The 27,871-nt window shown below is 37.7% G+C and overlaps 1 protein-coding gene across 4 annotated transcripts in view; it reads left to right on the forward strand.

Moving 5' to 3' along the window:
- Positions 1-27,871, forward strand: part of Esr1 (estrogen receptor 1) — a 357,099-nt gene that overhangs the window by 11,104 nt on the left and 318,124 nt on the right. Inside the window, exon 1 of one of the 4 annotated variants that reach the window (XM_063233329.1) lies at positions 1,658-2,237. The exons of the other annotated variants lie outside the window; for them this stretch is intronic. The gene's annotated coding sequence lies outside the window, so the exon portion shown is untranslated. Of the gene's footprint in view, positions 1-1,657; positions 2,238-27,871 lie in introns of those variants that run through there. 4 annotated transcript variants of the gene reach the window in all.

Below are 27,871 nucleotides of genomic sequence, written 5' to 3' on the forward strand. Positions count from 1 at the left end.
GCAATGCCTAATGTGAAGTTAGGCCCCTATTTTTTTTTTTTTAATAACAAATTCTCAGGTTAAGGGGGATCAGTTCTTGAAAGTCTTATTTTTTATGACCTGCTATTCAGTCAGTGGGTTCAGTCAAGTAGTTAATATAATGACAACAATAATTTTACGCATTCACCAATAACAGTATTCGCTGGTACTTTGTGCTCTTTGGAGAATAAAGCTCCTTAGGTCATTATAACAGTGTCTGTCTGTTGTCCCACTTTCAAAGACACAAACCAAAACTCAGAGAAAGCTAGTAATTTGCTAAACAGCCCCTAGCTGCTAAGTGGTATGAACTCAGGAGAATAGCACAGGATCTTGGTCATTGTAAATATGGATTACCAGGCTATGAAATCAGGCAAAGCACTTTGGTGCTGGGGGAAATACAGAGGTAGTATGAGGGAAAGATCTCTTTCTAGAAGAAGTTCATAATCTATTCCATGGAGAGACCCAAATTTCCACTGTAAAATCCTATTTGTATGCCTGGTGTGCTGGACAGAACTCTATAATTTCCTTTTTTTACTGCTTTGAACTCATCCACTCAAGTCAAGAACTTTTAATCTAAACCTTTACAGGGCCTGGACAGTGGATTTCCTATTTTTTTAAATCATATGAATACATTTTCCTACCTATGAATGGCACTCAGTAGACTTGATTTATTATATATATTTAGACCAATTTTACTTAGCAACAAAGACTAAGGTAACGATTAACTGACCAGTGCCTTCATTTATTGAACTCAGTTTCTACTCTGACTTCTTTGTCACTAGTGAAAATGTGTCACAGAGTTGGTAAGGAGTCCTCTTATCAGAAAATCTCATCTATGTATCAGTTTTAGTTTACTAAGTATGTCATAGTTTATGGCAAACATTATTTTGGGAGTTGTAGAAATACACGGACTAAAGAGATTATTCAAATGCACAAGGCTAGCAGAGGGAAGGAAAATCCACATAACTGGTAAACCACACATGAATATAACATAACAATATGTGTTTCGTCCATTAATTAATAAGCTACCATCATGTCCTTTCATTCTCTATTTCTCTACTGTATTTCCATTCTTCTTGTACCTATTTACCGTGCTTTTTCTCAGTTTTGATTTTATCTTGTTGCTTTAATCTTGTTTATAAATAAATGGCAACTTGGCAAGTGTATTCTGATATTGTTTATTGCCATTCCTGTCTTTATGTCAGGTGGCAAAAAGGAAGGGTTTCTTTTGTAAGTTTATCAGTCTGGATACGTGCTAACAGGAAGCCTAAAACACATTTTGATTATGATGGACGGAGTCTGAAAGGTTCAGTTTTATTAAATTGATTTTAGCCTGTCTATATAACAACGCCACATGGCTAATTACACTAGTTTTCTGTGTGCATTGTTGACTTGGCGCATAATAATAAATAAGACAGACCAGAATGTTCTATCTAGTGAAGCTGTGTGCAAACAATAAGTGGAAATCTTAGTCATCTGAAAGCCTGGGTTACATGAAGCTACAGAAAGGCAGACACTGGAGGCTGGAATCAGGACATACATGTATTTATCCGCGTCTCTGTTTTTTTCCCATTGAAACACTCCGCAATTGTTTTGGCACTATTTAAATAATAATGTGCTATTGCCCATCAATGTGTAAATAACATCGTGTTACTAATAGAGTACTGAAAAGTTCTACAGTATAATCTTGTGATTTTTACTCAGCCTGAACATGCAGAACACATTTCTTGAAGTTACTTTGGCAACAGGAAGGCTTGGCTAGGAGCTTTGAAGAAATCTCCTGTATTTCTGTTGATCTTTCGTCAGTCCCACTGGGCCATGGGGAAAAGCTGTGGAATGGAATCCTGATTTCTGTCAACCAGGAAGCAAAATCCCTTCCAAGGGAGGATAGGAAAGGAGCAAATGAGAGGGAAGAAGCGAGTGTTTGCCTTGCCAGGCTGTCGGGTCCACTCCGGGTAGATTTCCTGGGATAAGAACAAAGCTTATTGGTCGTCCTTGCTGTGCACAAGAGGACACCGGGTCCCGCTGAGTGAGTGGTTTGTTTGTCTTCATACAGAACCACCTGGCCTTGTGCTGCAACTGTAATCCTTTCTACCCATGAGCAGGAACTAGAGAAAACATGGAGGAGGTGTTTCCAACAATTGAGCCCTCAGTCCCAAACCATGGAAATCTACTCTACCCGGGAGTCTGGAGAGATAAATTATGCATGTTCATCAGAGGTAATATGAGAAGCTGTGCTGCTGGGATTGAGTCATAGGAAGACTTTCTGTGCAGCCTCTGTAAAGAGAGCTGTGTACTTGGGAGATCCAGCCTGGTAACTTGAGGCTGTAATGTCCTGGGGTTTGTGAGGTCTCTGTGAGGCTGGGGTCATTGTGTGTTAAGACAGAGATGTGTATGCTTTCACCTTACCCAACAGACAGGTGAGATGCCTGTGTGCTTGCTCTGTGTCTGCTAGGCTCCCTAGTGATGGTGCACTGGAGGACAGTGTGGCCTCCGAACATTTAGAATTCACTAGAAGTGACACTCTTTCAGATTAAGATCATTTCATTTCCTATGTTTCCATTTAAAAACTGTTATTGTGCTTTTGCATACTGTAGAATGTATATACAGTTTAGCAAGTCTGGAAAAGGGAAAAAAATAACAATGCAAGTAGAAACAGTCCTTATTTTCACAAACTGCAGTAATTACTAATATTTTAGTACATTTTCTTTTGGTCTCTTTTTGGCAATATGCTTACACACATACACACCTTGAATAGCATGAAAAATTTCTACAATGTAATATTAATTAAAAATCCAATATACATCTACATCCAATGTATAGCTTCTAGAAGTTAAGTCACTATTTTATTTGGCTGTGTTACCTTGTCGAGGAATTTATTTTATTATTGGTTATTTCCTGTAATGTAGTAAATAGATTTTTATTTTCTCTAATTTCTTTGTTATTGTGCTATGGCTATTTTCTGTTAGGCTACAGACTTCTTTTTTTTTCCCTTGGTCTTTGCCCATCTTCCTTTCTTTCTCTTTCCTTCAGTGATAGACTTTCTTAGAAACCAGTAAGTACAGCTTGATGTGAATTCACTACTCTTGTCTTCATGCTTACACAACCCTGTGCAAACATGCACAGTGATATTGGGGGGTGGTGGTCTCTATTTGTTTTAACATGTATCAAGCTGCATGTGATCAGTACGTGTGTGTGTGTGTGTGTGTGTGTGTGTGTGTGTTACTGTGTATCTTGGTTTTCTCACTTTGCTATATTTCTTAGAACTTCTAATTAAATCTATCTTATTTTTTCAATAATTGCACAAGATATGAATTTACTAAAACTTAATTCACCTAATATCCTACAAAGAGACATTCTGTTATGAAAAGTTCTCCATACATAGAAAAAGTACTGCTACAAGAAATATTCTTGGGGCTGGGGATATAGCTCAGCAGCATAAGTGCTGCCTTGCAAGTGTGTGCAGTCGTGAGTTTGTTCCCTGGTACCGATAAAAAAAAATGAAAAAGACAAAAAAAAAAAAAAAAAAAGGAAATATTCTTAGCACATATTCTTAGCTATTGGTAATTTTATTTTTATGGTGTAAGTCCCAGAAATAGGGTTACTGGTTCAAAGAGTATCTGTATTTTTAATTTATTTTTCCATATTATTTTCCAAAAATCGGACAAATCACAGTCTTACTAGGATATTTGAAAGTATCATTTTTCTACTTTCCTTTAAGATTTCTGCTTCCTCACTTTCTACTTTTGTGTCTAATGAGTAAGCATTGTTAATTTCATTTCAATTTTTTGACATCTAGAGAGTTTGAACATCTTTTCACATTGTTACATTTCTTTATATATTAATTACTTATGGGCATCAGTATTAGTTAGCTTTCCCATTACTGGCACAGACTACCTGATATACACAACCTAACGGAGGAAAGGTTTACCTGGCTCATGGTTTCAGAAGGTTTAGTTCATGGCAGGCTGGCTCCCGGGCAGAGATGCCATGGCTGAAGCATGTAGTAGAGGAAGGCCACTGAACTTGTGACAGGAAGGACAGAGAGAGAGAGAGAGAGAGAGAGAGAGAGAGAGAGAGAGAGAGAGAGATGGGGGAGAACAGAGAGAGAGCTGTACCATCCAAAGGCATCCTCCATTGACCTGCTTCTTCCAACTGTGCCCTGCCTTCTAATAGGACCCTCAAGTATGAGTGCATTAATGGAAGAGTCCATTAGTGAGTAGAGCACCTCCACGATCCAATTGGCTTGTGAAAGTCCTGCCTCTGAGCATGTGAGACTTTGGGGAGATGTTTTAGAATGGCATCCTTGACTTATTTTGACCCTATATAATTACTTTTTTCCTTATTGATTTATAAAGGCCCCTTGAATATTACAGATTCCTAAAATCATCGTGTAAATTTGTGTGTATTCATTATAGGAATATGATGTTTCAAAGTAAATATACGTTGTAAAATGGCTAAATCTAGCGAATTAGCCTGTAATTAGGATTGTTGCACTAAGTTAATATTTTCTTTTTGGTGAGAACACAACCTATTGTCTTACTACTCTTCTAGAATACATAAGTTGGCATTATCTGCAGTCACCATATTGTATACTAGATCTCTTGAATGTATTCCTCCTATTTATATTTCTTGACTGATCCTTTTCCCCCACTCATAATTCCATTCTGCCCTTTACTACTCTGAGATCTTTTAAAATTTCCACACCTGAGTAAGATCCTAGCAGAAAGGTATTTGCCTTTCTATGCTAGGATATTTCACTTTGCATAATGCTCTCTCCAGATTCATTCATATTGTTACAAATGACAATATTTTCTTATTAAATAATATTCCATTGCATGCATATGCCACAGTTTCTTTGTCATTCACTCACTATGGATACTTAGCTGGATTCTCTATCTTAGCTATTATGAATAAGGCTGCAATAACCATGGCGGTGCAGATGTCTCTTTGACTTACTGATTTCATTTTATGTGTACATGTGTGGATCCATGAACGCTCACCAGCAGGATTACTGTATCCTATGATAATTATACCTTTAAGTTTTGGGGAAGGTTCTATCTTGTTTCCCATAATAGTTGTATTCATTTATGTTCTGACCTAGAGTATACCATATTGGTGATTTTTGTCTTGTAGCTATTCTAACAGTTGTAAGGTGATGTCATTTAATTTCCATATCTCTGATGATTAATGATGTCAAACAATCAAACAATGGTGTTGAATTTTCTTCCTTTTGATTTTTTTGGTATGAGTTAGGGTCTCACTTTGTAGTTCAGATTGGCTTTGAACTCACTATGTAGCCCAGTTGGGCCTAGAATTTGCAGTGATCCTCCTGCTTTAGCATCCCAAGTTCCGCCATTACAGGTGTGTGCCCCACGCCCAGCTTATTATTGACCTCTTTTTGGTTGTTTTACTTGTTATTTCTCTTCTCATCAAAATTATTCTTTGATTTTATTTTTATAATTTCCTCTACAAAATCAAAAATAATTATGAAATCAAATCTGTCTCTCTTCCTCTACAGATTCTGGAATTTCTGCCTTACTTTAAAAGATCTTCTTACCTCCTACATTCTTAATTATTTTTTCTAAAAATTTTGTTTTCTCATTTGCTATTTTTAACATTTTAGTGTTTTTTTACACCTGAAATCTATTTTTACACAGAATCAGTTCAATTATTTTCTTTTATGTGAATAGTATATTGTTCACGCATCAATTGTGAAATAAACTATCTTTTCTCCAATAAATTAAATTGTAGTAATGTTTTTAAATAATTTTTTATTCTCCTGATCTATTTTTCTATTGCCAGGCCTATGACATATTACTTTGATCATCATAGAAATATAACGTATTTTAACGTCTGTCAAGTTTGATGTCTTCCATCCATGATTGCTTTTTATTTACTTGGTTTAGTTTTCAACATCAAGACTTCCATATACATTTTAAAAGAATTTTTGTGCAGCTTTATTTAGAAAGAACATAAATAAATAAGAGAAAAGCGTACTTCATTTATGATGATGAGTAACATAATTTAATATTCTAGTATTGGCTTGATGATTTTGTAATAGTATCTTCTTTTTTTTTTTTTGTCTTTTTCCTTTTTATCAGTACCGGGGATGGAACTCACGACTGCCTGCTTGCAAGGCAGGCACTTATGCCGCTGAGCTAAATCCCCAGCCCCAATAGTATCTTCTTATACAAGAACATGATATATCTTTAAATAGTTTAGCTCCTGTGTCAGCTTATCTCACAGGGTTAATTTTCTTTAGTGTGGTCTCATATCTCTCTAGCTTCTTTGCTTTTAAAATAAGAATAATCCAGTAGGAGTAAAAGAATGAGAAGGAAAAGTGTGTATTAGCCCTCATATTGGCAGGTTCTGGTGCTGGGTTAAAAGTGAATTAGCTTTGTTGCTTCCGCTTTCTATGCTTTCCAACTTTCCCATATTGATCATGCATCCTTTTCATAGTAGTAAGAAATTAATATTTTGAGATTTTTAAAATTAAATTTATAGGTACATTTAAAATATACATAATAGTCATTTTCATCATAGGAACTTTCTCAGGTCCTTTTTTCTCCGTTCCCTTACCCTCCCTTTAAACCCTCTTCTCTTCCTTATTTACAAAGGCTTTGGTTCTATTTTAACTTTTTTGATTTTCTTTCTTTCCTCTTTCTTGCTTTCCCCATCCCTTCCCTTATGTTACTTCCCAATTGAGCATTTCCTTGCTATTTTGTAATATCTTGTGTACATTCTAGTCCTTATTTACACTTTTAAACTTCTCACACCAGGGGAAAAATGTGATATTCACACACATGTATTCAGTTTATTTCACTGAAGCATGTGGTCTCAAGGTCCATTCATTTACCTAGAAATGTCTCAAGTTTATACTTTTATGACTGAGTAGTACTCCACTGTATTAAAAAATACATCTTCACCTATTCATCAGTAATGGGCATGGGTTGTTTCCAAGATTTAGCTATTAAAAATTATGCTGCTATAATATGATGGTTTTAATTATTTTTGGAAAATACCAAGAAGGGGAATAGCTGGGTCAAACGGAACTTCTGGTTTTAGTTTTTTGAGAAATCCCCACACTGATTTCCACAGTGGTGCAGTCTTCACTTCTGTCAAGGGTGGAGAAGGGTTCCTTTTCCCCACAACTCTTGACAGCATTTGTTATTGGCTGATTACTTGATAATAGCCATTCTTTCTGGAGGGAGAAGGAATCTCAGTATTGTTTTAATTTGCATCTCTCAAATGATCAGCAATGTGAACATTTATTCATATATTTTTTTGCTATTTGTACTTCATCTGAGAAGTACAAATGCCTAGTTTTCAATTTGTTCTTTACATTTGGAGGAGGGGCTGATGTTTTTGAGTTCTTTATGTATTCTAGATAACAGCTTTTTGTCTGAGGAGAGCTGGCAAGACTTTTTTTCCCCACTCTGTGGTTTGTCTCTTCACTCTCTTGGTGTTTTCTTTTGCTGTGCAAAAACTTTTTTCTGAGATGAGATCTCAGTTTTTGGTTCTGTGTAGTATTTCCTGTGCAATCCAGGTTTTGTTCCTATAGCCTTTGCCTACACACATGCCATTGAAAGTTCCACCTATTCTATCTTCTAGTAGATTTAGTGTTTCTGTTTTAATATTTAGATCTTTGATCCATTTGGATTTTAGTTTAGTTCATAGTGAAAGATATGGGTCTAGTTTTAATCTTTGTGTGTAGAAATTCAGTTTTTTCCAGCACAATTTATTAAGGAGACTGTCTTTCTTCCAGTAAGGGTATTTGGCTCCTTTTTTGAAGAAGATGGCTGAGTATGATTGGAGTTGTTTCCATGTCTTCTAATCTGTTCCATCGATCATTTGATTTAAAAAAATTTTATCATAGTAGTTTAGTACTCTGATTTATATTCAGGGATTGTGATGCTTTCTGACTTGCCTTTGTTACCCAGAATTACTTTTGTTATTCTAGGCCTCTCCTGGTTACAAATGAATTTTAGGAATGAATAACATTTATTGTGTCTTGGAAAGTCACATATACCAGAGCCTTACGTGGACTTCGTCATTCACTCGATCAGTGGTTCCAAGGAAGACAGATGCCAGAATGGAGGGGCTGTGTTGGCTGTGTGTATGACTTTAGAACAACATCGTCCTCATTACTCATTATTTTAACCATGGCACCTTGCTGGCATCTAGTAGCACTTAGTCAATATTTGATAAATGAATGAATGTCATAAAACTTTACAGCAAATTATTTTAGCATTGTGTGTTTAGGAAACAAATTTGAAGTCTGTTGTTCTCATACGATGGAATGAGAAAATAAAATTCAATAAAATATACTGTTTGGTGAAAATATATAAATGATAGACCTTCTCGTCTCTCAACCAGTAATAAGAAATTGTCTTAAGGAAGCCAATTCACTCCAGGGAGTTCAACCTGGAGGAAAGGCACGAGAATCACTGATATGAAGGATGAAAGACAAAACCCTGCATTATAACCAAGAATCACATCATGCTGTCCTACCACGTCAGTACTCAGTACAGAGAGGAACACTTACTAAGTCCTCTGGAGTATTGGCAAATAATTAAATAATATCAAATCATTTTTGGTGATCAAGGAATTGGCCTTCTCATTTTGAAAACATGGTTGATATTCCTGACTTTCTACTTATTGCTAAGGTATTGTGTTAATGAGGAGAGTTATACAAAAACAGGGAGAGAAAAATTGTACCTGTCTTTGGCAATGGGCTGGATGCAGAGGTGAGGAGTGGTTTTATTACACATATGATTGAAAAATAGGTTACGGTGCCCCAGCAAGTCGCCATTGCTTGCTGACAATTAGTAGTGTCCGCTTAAATCATGCGGTTTTATTGGGCCTTAAAAATATCATACAGTGTGTTTCAGTTTTAGGAAGGGAGAGGAGAGGGCAGGGAAGGTGGGGGCAACTCACCATTCATTTGGCGGGCTGAAACTTACTCTGCCTTTTTACAAATGGGTCCCCTTTGCACTTCTTCTTCTTCTCTTTCTTGGCTCACTGTTTTTCTCCCCTCCTCTTCATCTGTCTTTTCTTCCTCACATCTTTGGGGGTTGATGAAACAGTTTGAATCAGTGACAAGGGGAAAGAAGAAGGGACCAGGCTTGCCACTTCCTCATTACTACCTTGGTCATGGACACCGTCACTCCCTTTTTTTTGAAACTCTGCCATCCCCTGCAGGGTGAGATACTCTCTCATTGATGGTCTTCATTCATTTAGCCAAAAATATTTGACTCCTACTACATCAAGACAGAGTTCTGGATGTTCAGCTCCATCAGGGAGCACAGGCTTGGAACTTACGGGGCGTCCATCTGATGACAGAGGCAGACAGATGCTAAAGAATAAGCTTACCAAGTATATGCAAGGCTCAGAAGGCTGTGCATGCTACAGGACTGAGGAGAAGTAGAGAAGGTGTGTGTGGGGAGGGAAGATGTGGGATGGTCAAGGTAATCTTCCTTGAGAAGGGAACTGTGAGCAAAGCCATGAAGGGGTTTGAGGGAGTGAGACAGTGAGTATCCACACAAAAGACAGGAAGAGCCAGTGCTAGTCCTCAAGGCAGGAGTCTTCTGGGAGGCTGGAGAATCCAGGAGGAGTCCAGTGTGCTTGGAGCCAGCAGGGAGGAGGGTCAAAGGGGTCTCATGCTGTGGCCTGTAATCTGCTCTTTTTTAAGGAAGCTCAAGGGGGTAAAATTGGTAAATTTGATGATTTTACCCATTTGGACAAATATCAGTGATAACTACCTCAAGTTTGTTTTGTGCTCTACTAGCATGTGACAGTTTGATCTTCCACGTGGTGATCTTCTCTTGTGGCTCTAGGAAAATTTTGTTATGTAAATTTCTCCTAGAAAAGATTTCATTTATAAAAGAGCCATGAAAAACGTACATTTGTTAGTGTCACACACTACTAGGTGCTAGTAATATAAAGAAAACATAAAAATAAGTAGTTTACATCTCCTGTGGTGGGCTCAGAGACACAGATAAGCCACCAGGCTGCAGTAAATGCTGCATGTGTTACATCAGTGATGTGTTATAGAAACAGCCACAGGAACTTAATTCTGCCTAAGAAGACTTCCAGGAGGAGGCGATGTTTGCTCTGAATCCTAAAGGAGGCATACATGTTTATCGGGAGACGTAGATGTTTATCAGGATGATATGCTGGTGGCTAAGAAGCGGGGGTCTGGCATGTTAGGGGGCTTGGAAGTGATGCATGGTGGCTGGAGTGCAGGGAGACTCCATGGGAGACTGTAAGTAAGCAGATCCCTTAGGGGCGTGGCCTGACCAGGCAGACTCCTGAGACAGAAATAACACTAATCAGATGTGAGTTTGGAAAGAACTCTCTGGCTGTGGCAGGGAATAGGGTGAATAATTGATAAAGTGAGATTTCTGAGGGAATTAAAACTGATATGGAGAGAAGTGCAATATATCTACTGATATTTTACAATTTGAGAAAAAATTTAGGTAGTAAAATCAGGACACGCCCACCAAGTCTGGAAGTTATGGGGCTAGAATGTTTGAAAAGCAAGATGCTAAAGATTTTTATTTATTGTTTTATCCCTCTAGATTGAGTGTCACACTGGCCTAGGCAGCATGCCCAGTGCTGGGAGAGTCAGACCTTGTGTGAGAAGCTGATAGACCCAGGACTGTTCTTCACCAAAATTCAGTACAGCAGACATCGGTTTACAGCCCCAGGGCTTTGGGTATAATTATCTAACATGAGTTTACTTTTTGAAAAGTAATTCATTTACTCAACAAGCATTTGTTAAGTAAATTACATGGCATCATAGTGGTTTCTCAGGGAGCTGGATGTCCATGCCAAGGCAGTTGCATTTTATTTGGAATACATCCACAGATATGTAAATTAGTCAAGAATTACCAGGCAGAAGATGATTGGTTTTCCAACATATGATGACATACTGATTTCATAAGAGATTGACCTGACCTAGGGGCACTGGGAGAATCTTGTTTAAAAGAGAGATCCTAGACAGGATCTTGAAAAGTGGGTGGGAATAATTGAGGCAGGGAAGGGTGTGTCTGGCTGGAAGGAAACAGCCCCTGAGCAAGGGCTCAGTAGCTCTGGGGTGGGCTCAGCGTGTTCGCAGCCCTGGTGGGGGGCCCTCTGGGATGGGTGGGAGCCTCAGCATGTGGAGGTAAATGTGCTTGATTGTGGAAACTTTGACCAACTTGCCTTCTGAGAGGTTTGTGGCTTCTCTCTGTAGGTCACAGCCATTAGAGCTCTTTGAATGGGAAAGCAACACCTTTATAGCAACGATTTGCAACAAGAAGTTCCCAGATATGGGGAAAGGCCTGATGGGGGGCGGAAGCCAAGACAATGCGGATAAAAGAGCAGTTATGGATGCAGGTAGTGAATAAAGAGTAGGAAGCCACAAACAGCTTTGCACGTGGGACAGATGGTGTCTTTGATAAGGACTGAAATTAGCATACCTCTTTTCATATAGTCACCCAGACATTATTCTGTTTAAAACTAAGTCATCATCTGAGCAAATTGTCTCTTTGTGATATAAGGCAAGGATGGTTGAAGAGGTAGAATATCAGCACTATGTTAGTTGACTAGGTCTGATGATATTTATTATATGCCTTTCTCTACCCCTGGGGGAAAATCCCTAAAAATAGTATGGTACTGTAGTCTACATGACTCACTTGTATAGAAACAGTGTGCACAAAATATTAAAGGTTAGATATGTTCAAAGTCTTAGTGTATTAAGAACTGCATAGTTTATTTGAAAGACTTTTGTGTATTTCCCAGTTTTGGTTTTCAGTGTCTTCCTGGAATTAGAGAAATTAAGTGAAGTTTACTATGTCACAGTAAATGAGGAGCCCTCTTGAGCCTCTTCTGCCTTAATATCTGACAGTGAGACTTGATCTTCTGAAACTAAACACTCCCCAACAAGTGTTGCAGTTTGAACTGAAAGTCTTTACACTGAGCTATATCCCCAGCCCTGATACTGGCATTTTTAAGGGTTTAGGTCTCCTCCTGATTTCTGTAGAGATACACAAGACAGAAATGTGAACAGACAATTAAGGATCACATAAGGATTTTAATAATACGAAAATACACACACACACACACACACACACACACACACACACACACACACACTCTGCTCTGTTGGAGAAACTACATAGGAAGAAAAACATCTTGTATCTCTCTTGAGCTACTCTTTGCCAGAAGGAATAGTTGCTTATGTTCTTGGTTAAGCTCATCTCCACCATGAAGATAGATCTTTGTGAGACAGAGAAAAATCTGCTTAGTGTTAGCAGGATCTGTGTTTGTCCTGGGTCCATTCTGGGCACTTCTGTGCCTTTTTTCTGTTTCAGATTTGAATCCAGGGTTAGTACAGGTGATAAACCTGGAGCAAACTTTTGGATCTGTGTTTTGATTTTATCTTCCATTAATCCAAGGAAACCTATGCAATGTGCTTTTATCTGTTCATCTTAAAAGCAAAGTTTCTGAATTTCAAATATTTTATCTTGTAATGTCACCAAATGAAATCAGGAAACATTCATCATAATTCTGTCCATTTTTTGCCTTACATTTTATATTCAGACTGAAGTACTTATGATAAGTTCTTTCATTTTTGTGTGTGATCACATGGAAGGCTTTCTGCTATAGCTTTATTAACATTCTCCCACCTCTAGCCTCTGACTATAGAATTTCAGATTTTTCCCCATACCATCTTATTAAATCCTTGCCTTCATGTTGGTCTACTCTTTGGAGTTGCTGATTTTAGCTTAGCTTTTGTGTCTAGCACCTGCAGAGTATTTTGAGGCCATGTGAGGAGGGTAGGTTTAATTGTGTCCCTCAAGTATTGTAAATCTCCAAGAACACAAAATTTACTTAAAAAGACCTTGAGTCTTTTTGTTTATTTAAGGCTATGTTCTTTGATTTGGGACTACAGAGTTTCTGGGTAAAGTCTCAGTTTTCCGGGTAAATGTTTGGGAATTGGTAAAGCTCCCAGAATTGTTGTTCGCCATATTCTTCTAATTAATAGGGGAAAAGCCACATTAATCTTGAATTTCTAAGATCTTGGGATATTGCAGCTACTTGGCTTGGAAGCAAAAGGTCTCATTCTTATCCAGTGATTGTGGCCGCATGTTGCTTCCAAAACAAGTCGCACTTGTAGATGTGTATTGAGTATTTGCTATGTGAAGAGCATTATATAAAGTTGAAATAAATAAATTTGAGGTCTGAATTTTGTCCTCTTGGAGAAAATGTTTTCCTTGGGGAGATGAGTTGTGAAAAGTTAGATAGCAAGTGTTTACATAAAGATAAAACTAAGTTGCAGACATTAAGACTAATTACATGTCAAACATTACAGAATTTAAGGCTAAAGAAATGAAATTAAATTGTGTTGCACAGGAGGGACTTACAAGAGGACAGGCTCGTGTTGAATGTATGGATTTGGGCAGGTGGTGAAGAAAGAGAAGAGTAAAAATAAAGAGGTGGAAACCACAACCAAGAATAAGGAAATCAGTTGTGTGTGGGAGGGGCGCCCTGAATCTCAAAACTCTGGGTCAGTTAGCGTCCTTGGGTTTGGTGGGGAGCCAAAACCAACTCTGGCTCCTTTAGGCAGAAAAGAATTTATAACACTGGGTCTTGCAAACTGTGGCCACGCTCTATTTCTTTACTTATTTTAGCCTCATTTAATTTATGTTTATTTTTATAGTTTGAATAGTTTTCTATGTAGAAGTCTTGGGACATTTTTTATTACATTCATTCCTAGGTATCTGCCACTTTTATGTTGTTGCTAACCATTTCAATTTTTAGCTGTTAATACTATATAGAAATACAATAGATATAGAAATATAATAGATTTTTACGTATTTCCTTATATTAGCATACTTGCTAATTTAACTTATTAGTTATAATAAGTTCATCTATAGATTATTTTGAATTTTAGAACTGCATCATAATGAATAATGAAATTTTTATTTTTTAACTCTACAAGTTTACTTTTTAAAGTATGTTACTGAGATATGGACCCCAAAGCCTTGCATACTAGGCAAGTGTTCTATATTTAACTACATCCACAGCCTAATTATGTTATTAATATTATTATTTGTCTTTCACCTACTGCATTGATGAGGATCTTTAATACAATGTGAATGGAAGGTGATGGTGTACATCCTTTTCTCATATCCGATTGCAGAAAGGTAGCTTTTAACATTTCACCACCGTGAATCTGAGTTGTGTTTGCTCCAGTTTCTCCCTTAGTGCTGGGGCCTTGCTCATGTCAGGTAAATGCTGGACAATTGTCCTATACCTTCAACTCCTGCTCTACAGATTTTTGCAGATACTTTATATCAGATTATGGTAATACCTTCTAACTAACTGGCTAACAGTTAAAAATAATGAATCAATACCAGGTTAATTAATATACTATGATTAATATAATAAGCAATATATTCAACAAAAATTCCTGTATCTCCTGAGATGATCATATGAATACTATCCCTTATTTAACATGGTGAATTACATTACTTGATTTTCAAACACATTTTTCATTTCCAAACTAAATTCGACTTGCTTGTGATAGATTAGTTTTTAATCATGGAAAAGTTGACAAATCAGACTCAGATAAGACAGGACACAGGATGGTCGCCATGGCAGAGCTGGAACCCTTCACTGAGAATATCCAGTGGGAGAGGGAAATTTTCCCACTGCTAAATCAGTTTGTGTCAGAGTTCAAGGTACTTATCCAACACAATAGAATTAGACCGGCAAGGTTAAAAGTTGTAACAGGCTATTGTTAGTCAAGGACAATTAAAAGGGCTTGGTATTGCTCTTCCTGTGATTTAGAATCACAGTCTGGTCCCTTCCCTGATTTGAATTGTGTCTCAGTTTGATGATTAATTTCTTCTTGGTTTTTCTGCTGCAGGGCTCTCAGTCCAGCTCCTAGGCTTCAATCTCTGCGTTTCTGAGGCCCTTATTGGGTACCCTGGTCCCCTTCCAGGTATGTTGTCCTCTGAGCTGACACCAGGGCTTCTCTCCTTGCAATATTAAGCCCGGATACTGAGTCCCTGCTCTTTCTTTTCCTGCATTCTGTTTGTACCCCTATCCGCTGTCATGAACTGTGCTTGCCATCACTATTGATGGAACTCCCTGCCACCATTTTTTGCTCTGGCCTGGCCCATTCACTGTCCCCTCTCCCCCATCTCTGATCATCTAACCTGGTCCAAACTCTCACTTCCCACAGCTGGTCTGTCTCCAGGGGGAGCTGCTTTTTTCAGAAGGGCTTGAGTTCCAGCTTTTTCAGATCTGGCTGATCCCTAGGACACCATCTGTATTGCCCATCTCATCTGACTCTTTCATTAGTTGCTTTTCAGAATTTTTCTCTTTTTTTGATCCAGCTTTGACCTTGTCCTATGAGTCATAAGGAAACAACTATGCATCATTCCACCCCATATTGTGCTCATTGTAGCCCAGGGTATTGTGGGGAATAATTCCCATACTCAATTGTCTAGGCATCCCTACCAGGCCCTGAGCTCTCTGTGTTTCAAGGACATGTGGTTATATGATAGGTTGAGGTTACAAGAATCGAGCCTAACACTGGAGACATACCTGCCAGCTTCCCCTTGGTGAAATATTCACCTAATTTTTCCTCTTGTCTCTGAGATCACTTTCATCCAAATTATAATACATTATGAAACTAAAAGGGTAATTTTCTCTGTCTAGCCAAACTTCAGTTAGATAGCTATTTGTATAAAACTCATCATAACAAAGACATTTACTTTGCCTCTTTAAAAATCTAGAATGGTAGCTGTGTCACCCAAGATACCCACTCTTTTGTGCTTGGTTTCTGCTCCAGGAAAATTGATTAGCAGACAGTGGATGCAGATTAGATTTCTTTTGCATTTTCTGTTCATAAATCTTTGGAAGGATTGGGCTTGCCTGGCCTGGCACCTAGAGCTGTGTGGAAATTGAACAGCTGCTGTGGTGTCTGTGGAGGTCTGGGACTGTCACAAAAGAGGTTAGAATTGGTGACAGGTTTCGGTCCCTTCAGGCCAGGCCGGCCTCATACTTTTAAGCCCTCCTACAATTTACTACACTCTACTGACTTAGCCATGGTTTCCCGGGATAGAATACTGATCAGATAGAATTTGATCACGTGTAATAACGTGTGGTCATTGTGAGTTGAGTTGTGAAATCTTTGGTTGCTCAGAACCTTCAGGATCTTCTTCCTCCCATCAGAGAGACAAAATAAAGTGTCTGAATTACTACTGTTATTACGCAAGAACAAGATAGAGATTAAATCTGTGATTATGTCTTGATAGACTGTAGCAGATCCTGTCAAGAGAACAAGCTCTTCCCGCTAATCATAAAAAGAAATTGCTGGTTGTAATGAAATGGGTTCGTGGCTACACTAGAAGACAAGAAACAGAGTGAGGATATGGAATTGTGAGCAATAACAGAAGGTGTCTAGACACTCCCTCTTTTTCCTGCAGCTCTGATCACCATTATTAACTAGTTGCTGTTTACTCTAGAAGTCTTTCTATAATATTTTTTGGAGGTAAAATCTGCAAATGTAAGTTTCTTCAAGTTACAGTTGATGACTTTTGGTAAAAGAGTTTTAGAAAGCCATCCTTATTTCCTTTTTTCTAAGATAGCATTTCTATTTCAATTATAAAATTGTTGCTATACCTAGTCAGTGTAAGTTTGTAGAATATTAGTCTCATCAGCAGCTAATCTACATTGTAAAAAAGTATGACTCATTTAACTAAAATAGAAAGTAACTGATATCTTGTCACATACTGTATGTGATTCATTTTGTCAGAAAAATAGAATTAGATTTCATAATCTTGCCAATGTAATTCCAAAGAACCAAGGGGCTTAGTTTTATTTGCAAATTGAAGTTATTTTGTTTATGAATAAGACATGCTGGTTATTTCTCCAATTGAAAACAAAAAGGCTTTTTTCTTTGAAGATTTACCAATTGATAAATAGGGTTCCCGTGTGTATGTGTGTGTGTGTGTGTTATAGGAGATGTATGTATATCATACTTCTATGCTTGTGCATATTAATTCAGTTTGATTCTCTTTTCAGTTGACCTGTTTATTTTAAGTGATTTTTTGGATATAGTGTTACTTGAGATATTCTTTGATGATGAGAAGATTTTGGAATCTTTTTTGGTGACTTCTATTTTTTATTGGTGCATTTTAGATATACATTTCTCATAAGGAATTTGTACCTGTGCATGATGTAATTTGCTTCTTCTTTTTCCCATCCCTCTCCACTCACTTTAATCCCTCTTCCTCTCCTTATTTACAAAAGTATTCTATTTTTCTTGTTCCCTTGTTCCTTTTCCCCTTTCCTCCTATGTTCTCCTTTCCATCTGAACATTTTCTTCCTATTTCCCAATATCTATTATACAGTTTGGTCATATTTATACTTCTGTTTCATCACACTAGAGAAACAATGTGGTATTTAAACATGTGTGTTTGATTTATTTTAGACATGTATGACCATAGGAGAATGGTCTCAAAGTGCATCTGTTACCTAGAAGTGTCTTAAGCCTATCCTTCTTCGTGGAAATGTAGAACTCCATCATATAAAAACCCCACATCTTCATCCATTCATGGACTGATGGGTATTTGGGTTGTTTCCAAGATTTATCTATTACAAACTGTGCTATTATGAACATGAGTGTGCATATTGCGGTGGTATGATACTTTAAATGTTTTCAGGAAAATGTCAAGAAGGAGAATAGCTGGGTCAAATAGAACCTCTGGTTTTAGCTTTTTCAGGAATCTCCTCTCTGATTTCCACAGTGGTTGCACCAATCTACTCTCCCACCAAGAGTGGAGAAGGGTTCCTTTTCCCCACAACTTTAACAGCATTTGTGATTGGCTGATTTCTTAATAATAGCTATCCTTTCTGGAGTGAGGTAGAATCTCAGTGTTGCTAATTTGTGTCTCTCAAATGATTGTAATGCTGAACATTTTTCATAAATTTATTGGCTGTTTCTACTTCATCTTAGAAGTGTCTGTTTTAAATTCCCAGTTTTCAGTTGGTTCTTTACACTTGGAAAGGGGCTGATTTTTTTGAGTTCTTGAGTATTCTAGATAGTTCTTTGTTTGAGGAGAGCTGGAAAAACTTTTTTTCACACTTTTTAAGTTGTCTGTTCACTCTGTTGGTGTTCTCTTTTGCTGTGCAAAAGCTTCTTAATAAGATGAAATCCCAATTTTTGATTCTCTGTCGTATTTCCTGTTCAGCTGGGGTTTGTTCATAAAGTCTTTGCTACACTCATGTCTTCAAGAGTTCTTATTTGCTCTTCCAACAGAGTGTTTCAATTTAATTCAGATGAAAGATATGAGTTAAGGTTTAATCTTTGCAAGTTTTCCAGCATTGTTAAACAGGCTATCTTTTTTCCGGGGATGATATTTGGCCCTTTTTCTGACGATAAGGTGGCTGAGCATGTTTGGAGCAGTTTCTTGCCTCTTGTAATCTGTTTCACTGATCCCTTGGGTTTTAAAAAAATGTGTTTAGTCCCAGTTAGTTTTGTAGTATAATTTCATATCAGAGATTGTGATGCCCCTGCCTTGCCTCTCTTGTCCAGAATTCTAGGTGTCTTTTGGCTTTTGGGCTCTGCGAGAAGCTAGCAGGCATATACTTTTGGGAAGAAGGTTATTTTACCAGTCATAATAGTCCATCTTGTAGTTGTAGGAACTGTCACCAGAACCCATGAATGCCCAGATCATGTATAGCTGCCTCTCTGAAAGAAAGGGTTTTTATACTGATTTTCGAGAGGTTACAGGAATATTTCTGCTACCCTGGATAGTGCCGCCTCACACGATTATTTTCTTCCATAAATTCTGTTGATTACATATTCATTTGGGGTAACTGGGTTATTCTTCCTATTGAAAAACTATGAGGTGATTTACTCAATTCCTATTAGTATGACACTCTTTCTGGGGTAACAAGTGTAGAAAAGGAAGTGGTTTTGTTTGTTTTTCACTGTAGTGGAGATCAAATATCTCACAAATGTTGGATAGTGGCTTTACCATAAGCCACACCCTCAGCCCCAGAAATGGAAGTTTTACTTGGCAATAGGATTGACAGGTTATTTTGGAGCATGAGGTTACTTTCAAAAAGGTAAATTTATATTTAAGTAGTGAGGCCTTTTTCTCCCTTTCGTTGGACAGCCAAAGAGCCATAGGAGCAGCCATATGAGCAGACCGACTGCTTGTGAGAGAATGAGGAATTACTATGCCTGTGTAAGGCACAAGAACAGAATGAACATTATCCAAAGTCAGGTTCCATCATTGTGACTTGCCAAAGTCATGGGGTAATGGCAGTTCTGAGGGTCATGGAGAGGCATTTTCTTGAGCACACTAGAGACTACCACTGGCTTCAGATGCAGTCACCTCATTTGCTTCAGGAAAATTAATTTATCTTCCAGCTGACAAAGCTTCACCATAGCGTGCTGCTTCCTAGCAGGGGACCCGTCTTGTTGCTCCTGGTCTGCCTGGGGAAAGGGACATGCCACCCAGGTAGGAAGGTGAGAGACAACTTGCTGCTCTTGTTGGCAGCTTATTATTCTCTGTATATTGGCAAAGCCAGCTCCAAAAGATAAAAAATGTATAAGCTGAAATGAAGCCTAGGGTCTAATGGGTTGGTTACTGATTTAACAAAAATCTACTAAAATAAAAAATTTATAAAGCAGCCTGTGACCAGACAAATTATATTCTTTGATCATTTCTTCATTAGACAAAGATGCCATCTTTCATGACTGTTATTTTGGGGATGGATGATAGCTAGCAGGACAAATCTAACATCAACAGATTTTTTTTCTCATACTTCTGGACTGGTTTTCATAGCATAATGCATTGTTGTGGTCCTTGTGGTCTGTGATTCTCTCTTGCCAAGCTTGGCTCATCAGTTCCCTGTCGTCCTGCAGATTTTTGAGGCATTGGAATCCTAGCAACAGATTTCTCATTTAAGTAGGATGGTCCTGATCACCAGTCTCCCACAGGTTGGTAAAAGTTTTGTGCTTATAACCACAGAGCATCTTTAAAGCAGATTAAAAGGAGTCTGTGCTTCACCAGGTTAGCAGAAAAACACTTCTTGCTTATGAATCTGTAATCAGGTGTCCCAGTGAAGTGGCCCCTGCCTAGAAGGCAAGATTGGAGAAGTTCCCTCAATGTGGAGGTACTGAACCTTGTTTTTTAGAGGATTCTTTTGTTAGTTTGATTTTGTGTGAGGATATCAGTAATATAAGGCTCTTTGGTCTTTTTAATTTAAAAGACCTAATTAATATTGTCTGTTCCACTGTAAGAATCTTCTGATTAGTTTTTGACTTATTGTCTACTAAATTTTATACAGTAGCTTTTTTTGTTGGTATCAGGGTTTGAACTTACGACCTTACACTTACCAGGCAGCGCTTACATCGCTGAGCTAAACACCTGGTCCTTACATTAGACTTTTTATTCTTAGTGAAATTGATTAAGTTGAAAAGTTTAAGCTGCATTTTAAAGAAGATTTCTCTCCAAATTCTAAAAGTAACATTAAGCCTTTATATATATAAATATATAAAAAATCTTACATATACATATATAATATAAAATATATATAATGTAAAATATGTTTTTTCAAGGACTTTTATGCTTTTATTAATTTATTGATCTCACAATAACCCTTGGGGGTAGTAACTATTACCATCCTCATTTTGCAGGCATAAAAAGGGCACAAAGAGATTATATAACTTACCCTGGGTCCAGTGTGGTGAGTAGCAGCATAGGCATTGAAACTCCAGCAGTCTGACTCCTGAGCACATTCCTCTCAAAATGGTGTCAAATTTGTTTAATATAGAGAAGCTTAAAAAATGAGGAAAAGATAATTTTTCCACTTTCCCACTACTCAAAACTTAAAACTTTCCCACTATTCAAAACTTAAAAATCAGCTAAATACATTTCTTGAATATTTAGGTGCATATAAACTTAAAAGAATACTAACAGTAGTTTCTTTACAAAGCCTGTCTTATAGATTCCCTTCAGCACTTTCTCAGGTCCAGAATTTTTTTTTTGTACTGGGGACTGAACTCAGAACCTTGCTCTTGCCAGGCAGGTGCTTGTGCTACTGGACTAAACCCCTGGTCTAGGTCCAGAATTCTTTACCATGAATTTTTGACTGCCTGCAATGCAATTGTATGGAAGTACAGTTTTTATAATTAATCTTCATATTAAGAGGAATCTATACTATTTCCAAATTTGGAATAAATATCATTGCACATTATTTTTAGACCTGTTTGGTTATTTCCTTACAATGGACTCCTAGAATCACTTTTGAATGATTGAGGCTGAGACAAAGAACATGTACATTTTAAGGCTCTATATTCATCTTGCCAATTGTCCTACAGAGAGATTATCTCAAGTTTCATTAACACCAGTGGCAAACAAAAGCGCTTATTTTCTTAGACGCTGGATACCTCAGGGATATTATTCTTTCCACTCTCTTTATTTAATAGACAAAACCAAGGAGAGTCCTTCATTTCACTGTGCATTTCTTGATTTGCAAGAAGTTCAAGAATTGACAAAAACATTTTGTTTATTCCTTGAATAGATTATACATTGTTCCAAGGCCAAAAGAAGAAAAATATTGGTCAATGAAACACCTTGCCTTGCAGACATGTATCAGTAATCTTAGGGAAAACCACTGTTACCACCTTCTTGAGTAGCTTTTATACAAGGGTGATGAATATACAGTCAAAGAAATGCCAGAGTTCACACACACACACACACACACACACACACACACGCACGCACACATACCATGTGTGTTTTTCCACACAAACAGAAGGATACCAGATATGCTGTTTGACCACTTGCCTGTTTTCTACTTAACATTATATCCTGGAGATTATTCTGTTTCCATGAACAAAGAATTATCTCATTTTAAATATTGATGTATGCTTATTGGCTGTGAACTTTTTAATCATCTGTCAATGTCTTCTGAACATTTAAAAAATTATAGTTTTAATTTTTTGTTATTGGTGGTGATTTGTAGGGCTTTGTATAAAATAAGTTCACCAAACCATTAATTTGTATTAAATGATGCATATTTCATTTCCCAATTTGTTGTGGGCTTTTTCATTTTACTTTTTAGTGGTTTACTTTTTGTTGTTCGTTTTGTTTTTTTGTTTTAGAGTGAATAAAGGGAAGTTTTCATAGGTAATGAAACGTATCAATCTTTGTTGTGAATGATTTTCTTAGATGACCAAAGGTGACATTGCCTCTTTGTTTACTTGGATTCTTTTAATATGGAGGGTCAGTTATGGCGAATAACGTTGTAATTAATGAGTGTGTAGTTGTCTTTTCAAGATCTTGCTTTCTGTTCTTTTGAAATGGGATTGTTAGATCATGTAGTAGTTGCTCATTGCATTTAAAAAAATTTTATTTGAGAAAGAGAAAAAAACAGAAAAAGGGTACAAGTAACACAAAATTTAAAAATAGTAAGAAATCACTAGTTAATAGATTACATATTCTCATCTTAGAAATAGTTGTTCAAGTTACAAAATTAAAGCATATAAAGTGGGCTTTCAAACAGTGAGACTGCAAACAGTTTTGTTCAATGATCCAACAAAACTCAGCAATATGGTTATCTATCTTATACACTTAAACATATATGCAGTTGTAACCTTTAGAGCACTTTCTTTTCTTTTCTTTTCTTTTCTTTTGTACAATGACAATTACACATTTTGGGTTTTATTACTCCCACATTTCTTATTACTTTTTTTGAAGAGAGTAAAACCAAATGCAACATATCAGAACAGAGTCAGTCAAATTAAAAGGATGGACATAATAGATAATGTAAAAACAAAATACAAGGTGATCAACAATGGTTACCATACTGTCTCTTGCTGTCTTAAGAAGAATTGTCTATATCATCAGTTATAATAAAATTGAACAAAACAGTAAAGAATAAAACCAAAACATTGGAGACATTACAGGACATTAAAAGAAGATAATAGTCAACGGGAATGGTCTCATAATGAATCTTATTGTCTTTACAGTTGTTGCCTATACTTTCGAACTTGGTACTATCAAGCTAAGCAGAACAGGGGAAAATCAGTCAAAACAAGATGGTGAGAGCAATACAGGGTTCAAATCAAGTTAGTAGGAAATCAAAGTGGGTTACTATAACGTATCCTGCTATTTTATTTATTTTTCCCTTAATTAAAAAAATAAAAATAAAAAAGTAAATAATTTGAAAAAGGAGATTGAGATAAAAGAGGGTATAACAACAAAACAGCGCAGGTCAAAACATAACCATTTAAGCAAAATAGTGTTTCACCACAAGATATCCTGACATAAAAGTAGTTACCATAGTGTCTCTTTCCTTGAAATCTTTGAGTATAACTTCGTATACTGTAGCACCAAACATATCCAGACAATGTAAAACCATTCAAGAGAATGACATTATTACAGGGTATTTAGAACCAACTAACAGAAAATGAACAATGGTTTCTGTATAATCTCCTTGTCTATAAAAGTTTTTGCTTATATTATCACATATAATAAAATCCAATAAGATTCAACCTGTTAAGACTGATGGAGACAGACGAATAAAGCTTGATGGGACTTCAAAACAAGATGATACTAAATCAGCACTAGCTATTATGATGTCTTGTTTTCTCCAAAATAGCTGTTCCTACCATCCAATCTTCTCTGCCTCATTTCTGTTGAGCTCTTTTTCTGTCGTTAGTTGTCAGTTTGTCTTCTTCATTTCGCTTTCTGCTCCATTCATTGTGGCCTCTCTGCCACTATTTCTGAAATCTTGGTATTTTCCTTTTTTTAGAATATCCTGCAGTATTCTCTGTAGAGTTGAATTGGTGGTTGCAAATTCCCCTAGTTCCTCTTTATCCTGGAAGTACCTTGTTTTTCCATCAATTTCTAGGGATAGTTGTGCAGGATATATCAATCTTGGCTGGAGGTTATTATCTTTCAAAGCTTGAATTATTTCCCCCCACGCTCTTCGTGATTTGATGGTTTGTGCCAAGAAGTCTGCTGTAATTCTGATTGGTGTTCCCTTGTAAGTGATCTGTTTCTTGTCTCTGATGTCTTTTAATATTCTGTTCTTATATTGGATTTCTGGAATTTTGATGATTATATGCCTGGTTGTAGCTCTGTTTGGGTTGTAGGTGGCTAGGGTCCTGTATGCCTCATACATCTGAGTATCTTTACCTTTTGCTAAATTAGGGAAATTCTCTTGGATTATTTCTGTGAATAGCTTTTGTAGTCCATTTGTTTGTGTCCCTACTTCTTCTTTTATGTTCTTAATTCTTAAGTTATAGATCCTCTTATCATCTTCTAGCCTTTGTATTATTGCTGTTTGTTTTCTGGTTATTTTTAAGAAGTTTTTCATTTCATGCTCTCACATTACAAATCTGCCCTCCAGTTCTGATAATCTGTCCTTAGTTTCTCTCAAGCTGTTATGCCAGCTTTCGATAGAGTTTTTAGTTTCCTTGTAATCTCTTTGAACCTGCTTCACATATTTTATGTTTTCTCTATTTTCTCCATCAAACAATTCTCCCCCGTTTTTCTGTTCTTCCATTCTACCATCTGTTTTTTCTTGGGCAGTGCTTAGCGTTTCTCTAACTATTCTACTTATATCTTGCTTTAGGTCATTAATAACTTCAGTTTTGAATAGGTCTATGAGGCTCTGGAGATAACACTTTATGTTTATTGGTGCCGTGTCTGATATTGCATGTTTCTCAGCATTGGGGGCCGAGGACCCTTTCTTGTTGCTCCCTATTTCCATATTTTTTGTTCCTTCCGTACAAGCATCTGTCGGAGGCCCAGTTTCTTTGTTTGTTGGTTACAGTTTGTTTGAATTGTGCCGGCTAGGTGTTCCCACCCACTGCAGTGTACTAGGGAGACCCAGACCTGGGCAGCCTATGCTTGGCCCCCTCCTCCAGGTCAACCTACCGAAGGCTTCACTGCTAGGGTGCACCTCCAGACGCTGGGACCTGGTTTGGGCTAGCCTACTCGGTCTTAAGTCAGTGGCGACACCCAGGCCAGGCACTCCCCACAAATCCCGCTTGAGAGGGGAATATGCAACTAAGGACACTGCAGCGTCCTGTTCCGGCTTATCTGCCCGGGCCCAGTATGTCCTTTGCTGCAGCCTCCTACTCTGTGGAAGGGTCCCCGTTCTGCTCACTCACCGCAGGTCGATGCAGGGCTCCCAGCCAGTCCCGCTCTCAACTCCATTCGCAGCTTCCCACTCTCAGAGCTTATGCGCCTCTCTCTTTGCTGTGCCGATTGGGATGCAGCAGTGGCTTCAGGAAATTCAAATCATGGCTTCCAGTGGCGTGGGCTCCAGCTTCCGTGCTGAGACCTTATCTGTTCCTGTTATAGCACCAGGATTGCGTTTCCAGTTGGTTTCTCTTAGTTTAGTTCGTTCCTGGGTTGGCAGGGTATATATCTCCCTTTGCTTAGGACTTCTTGCCCCACACCATTCCTGGATTTTAAGTGGGGTATCTCAGAGAGCCTCCGTAGCTGCTGCTATCTATCCGCCATGTTCTCCTAGAAGTCCGTCATTGCATTTTTTTGAGGAATCTTTGTATTATTTTCCATAGTAGTTACACTATTTTACAATCCAAGTAACAGAGCACAAAGGTTTCATTTCTCTAGATCTGATTCTAATGGATGTGAGGATCAATTGCTCTGTTAGACCTCTGTCAGAAAATTTAAAAAAGTGTTCCAGTGACAGTCTTTGAACTTTACATATTTTATAAGAGCAATATCATAAATTTATGCCTCATTTGTAAAGTAATTTCTAATGAACATGAGCTGAAATGTAGTAGTTGTGGTCCGAAAGGGTTAAGTTTGAGTTGGAGTTGACCAAGATGAAATGATTAATTAGTTTTCTTTTGACTAGGGAACTGTTGGCAGGTAAATGTTCATTAAAGAGGAACTGGGGCAATGTTGATACTTTATTTACCTCCATTCCTAGTTACCTGTGTTAGCTTGAAATATTAAGACTGCACCCACATCCAACAGGTATTTTCTGGCACCTGAAAGAATAGGGTGCTTGAAGCCATGGTCAAGTCAGAGAATCAGGACTATTGGTAAAGATTACGTGGAGCCCCTTTTAATAGTTCATTTTTTTATCTTATAAGAATAGGGAAAAAGGGGCTTTATTGTATGAGACTTTCCTGACTTGATTACCCAGTGATCAAAGTAAAGTTTCTTAATCTTGACAATTGGTACATTTCTAGCATTTAATATAGGGCTGATACCAATAAGGATAATAGTAATACTAATGCTTAACTCTTAAAGTTGTGAGGACCAGATGGGCTAAGGTCTGAAAAGCAACAAGCAAGGTCCCTTGTGTGTATATATACACAGTGATTGTTGATGATGTCTCTTGTCATTGGTGAGGTCTATCAGATTTTAGTTAATACTCCAGATACTCAAGATCAATGTATTGAGCCACGGTGTGAGCTTCTTTCTAGGGGATTTTACCTGCTCTACATATCTTCTGTTTATTTCATGTGTAGATGTTCTCTCTCCTGCCCAACTATCTCTTCCCCTTGTTCCTTCCTTGCTTTCTTCCTCCTTTCCTTCCTTTTTCCTTCGTTCCATCAACATGAGGGGATTCCAAGTCTAGCTCTGATTGTTTACTGTCAACCAATGTGAAAAATGGCTATTATCAGGAGATTCATGACTGTAATATTTTCGAAGTGCTCTATGGAATATAACTCAAGCATTTGTTTTCCACTAAGGCAATCTCCCCTGCTCTCAAATGACAAGGAAGTCTGCATGCTACACCTCCAAATTCCTTTAATCCCGTTTCCAAAATATGGCCATGCCATCATGCCAAAGATTAAGGCAGTTTATTTCATTTCATCTTGTTCTCTTCATTCTTCATGCTCTGAGTTCATTTCTGTCTTTATTTATAAGTACCATACTTCAATTTATTTCTGGTAGAAGCCTTTTCTTTTTTTACCTGTTAATTTTATTTCTTAGCAGTCTATCTAAAATCTTCTATTTCTTTGTCCTCATTTGCCATTCCCTTTATCCTCTCTCATCTATCCTTTGTTTTGTTTGTTGTTATCTTGTTTTCAGAGACAAGGTCTCACTATATAGCCCAGGCTGGCCTATGACTCCAATGCCCTATTTTCTGTTTGGTTCATTCTGAAAATATCTTATAAACTTTTTTTTTGTATGAGGGATTAAACTCAGAGCCTTTGCACCAAACTACATCCATAGCCCTCTTCAAATTTTTAAATTTTGAGACAAAATTTTTAAATTTTGAGTCTCACTAAGTCACTAAGTTGCACAGGCTGGGCTTCATCTTGTGATCGTCTTTTCTCAACAATGCTGGGATCACAAGAGTAAGCATTTTGGCCTTGTCTGCTTGAGTCCTAGGCTTTTAACTGAACACATGCTGGGGCTGAGGTTTTTGATCTTTAGCTGGCTCCCGGACCACCAGTGCCTCAGTCCCAGCCAGTCCTGCCTTCTGCTTGCTGTGACGACCTGTGACATCCCAATAGTTGCCATCAGCACAGAGGGGCTGCTGCTGGGCCAAGTGCCTCGGAGCCAGCCAGCTCCCTTTGGAAGCAGGGGACAGTTTCACTGCTGATGGGGTTGTGGGAGATGGGTCTTTTGGTCAGTGCTGTTCCTGGCTGTACATGACACTCGTCTCTTTTCTTCTATGCCCAAAGGCAGCCTTTCTGGTGTCACACTTGTCTCTTCCTCCTCTCCCTTTCTCTTCTGCCTCTTCCCTTCCTACTTTTTCTGCTTCTTTCCTTTTCCCTTCTTCTTCTTGTGCTCTTTTGTCATGTTTAATTCAAGTGTTTCTCACCATAAAG

Source organism: Cavia porcellus, unplaced genomic scaffold (assembly GCF_034190915.1).
Source record: "Cavia porcellus strain 051 isolate PalLab524CR breed Dunkin Hartley unplaced genomic scaffold, mCavPor4.1 scaffold_22, whole genome shotgun sequence".
Taxonomy (NCBI): Eukaryota; Metazoa; Chordata; class Mammalia; order Rodentia; family Caviidae; genus Cavia; species Cavia porcellus.